Source organism: Cervus elaphus, chromosome X (genome assembly GCF_910594005.1).
Source record: "Cervus elaphus chromosome X, mCerEla1.1, whole genome shotgun sequence".
NCBI classification, from domain to species: Eukaryota; Metazoa; Chordata; class Mammalia; order Artiodactyla; family Cervidae; genus Cervus; species Cervus elaphus.
Window position 1 is genome coordinate 59,996,016 of NC_057848.1, and position 2,250 is coordinate 59,998,265.

Here is a 2,250-nt window from a genome sequence, read left to right on the forward strand (position 1 = left end):
GCTACATGAGCGCTGATGTGGCATGGACTAGGGGTTGTGGACAGGATGAAAAGTGGAGAGATCAGAAAGATAGTTGGAGCAATTTGCTGGTTGTCCAGTGCTCACTGCTTCCCTGGTCAGAGAATTAAGATTCCCCCCATGCCCTGGGATGTGGCACATATATATATATATATAATAGTTAGGAAGTTGAAACAGTGCAGAATAGTCTACCTAAGAACTAACCCCTGGTGCTAGAATGCCTGGTTCGAAGCCTGGCTCTGCCACGTTTTAGTTGCATGCGTGCATGCTAAGTCGTTTCAGTTGTGTCAGACTCTTTGTGATCCTATGGACTTTGGCCCACCAGGCTTCTGTCCACGGAATTCTCCAGGCAAGAATACTGCAGTGGGTTGCCATTTCTTTCTCCAGAGGATCTTCCCAACCCGGGGATCGAACCTGCAGGATGGATTCAGGCAAATCTGTAATTTCTCTGCGCCTCAGTGTGTGCGTCTACAAAATGATGATAATAATGGTACTTATAGGAAGTGTCAGGATGAAATGAGTTAATATACACAGCATATTTACCACATTTTCTAAAGTACAGTAAGCACAATTGATATTGTGTGCTAACTATTAATTTTGATGACGCACTGGAACTGAGGAAGAAATCAATGGTGGTGTCAGGTTTCTAGCCTAAGCTACTGTATGTCTCCTTGAGTCATTAAAGTGGCAAAACCTTGGTCTCGAGTAAAACTGATAATTTATGTTCTCCATGGCTACTGGAAAAAGTCACATAATTGGGCAGGTTGGGCCTATTGTAAAATTCATGATCACAGACCCCAAATGAGACTTCAGTATTGCCTAGTAATTTTATTACATATTTTTGGTCAATCCACTCACCTGCCTTCTGCAACCATTTTTTACAACCTTCCTCACTCTTCTCTAACCTCCTACCCCAGCACTACCTCCTATTTGCCCTCATACATTCAATACTTGACCACAACTCTCATTTCACAGAGAAAATAGAAGCCATTAGATAGGAACTCCCTCATCTTCCGCTGACCAGATATACATATCTACCCAGCTCCTTACCCACCCTGTCTTCCTTGCCTCCTGCTACATAGGATAGTGGTTCCCAAAGTGTAGTTAATCCCCCAGAACAGATCAACAGAGTCAACACTGCCTGGGAACTTGTTAGTAATGCAGATTTGCAGATCCCACCTCCAAACCTACAGAATCACAAACTCTGGTGGAGGAGGGGGCAGTGATCAGTTTTAAGAAGCTCTCCGGGGAATTGTTTTATTTATTTACCTTTGTTTTCTTTCTCTTTTGCTCTTGTTGTCGCCAGGGAATTCTGATGCACAATCCAGTTAGAGAACCAATGCAATAGAAGGATGATGCCTCTTCTCACGTAAGGCCGTTCCTTCTATTTCTTCTTGGAATAATGTCCTCCTCTGCCTTCCTGGGAACTTTTTGTAATTAATTATCTCTTTTTCATCATGTTTATGCAACCTCTCCTTCTCAACTGGAACTTTCTCATGCATATGAAAGCATGCTCTGGGACTTTCTGGCAGTCCAGCGGTTAGGACTCAGTGGTTCCACTGCAGGGGGCAGGGGTTTGATCCCTGGTTGGGGAACTAAGATCCCACACGCCTCACAGCAGGGCTCTGCAAAATGCTCTAACACAACATTGTAAATCAACGATACTCCAATAAAAATGAATTAAAAACAAAACAAACAAAAAACCAAAAAACATACTCTCGCCTTTCTCATATACAAAACTCTTTCAATCTTTCACCTGCTTCTAGCTACCAGGGGATAGTTTTCTCCCTCACCAGCCAAACATCTTGAAAGAGTTGCTGCAGGTGTGGGATAAGGGGTAGTCAGTAGTCTTAAGAGACTCCCACTGCTGATGGGAGGGAAAATTGGTACAGTCATTTGGGAGGGCAGTTTGGTAACACATTTTCTATTAAAATAGGAAAAGTGCAAGTCGTGTCTATTGAAATTTAAATGAGCATACCCTTCCTTTTGCCTTCTTTGACAAAGTCAGTGTATACAAGGCAGTGTTTTGCAGAATTGTGAGTGACTTGGGGGAAAAAATAAGAAGCACTTCAAAGACTATCAGTAGAAGAATGTCAAATAAATTATAATATAGTATGTGATATCTGTGGTGTATTTATTTAAAAAACGAAGTAGTTCATTCCATATATCATATTATACTATATAATATATGTATTGATATAAATGGGCTTCCCAAGTGTCTCAGTGGTAAAG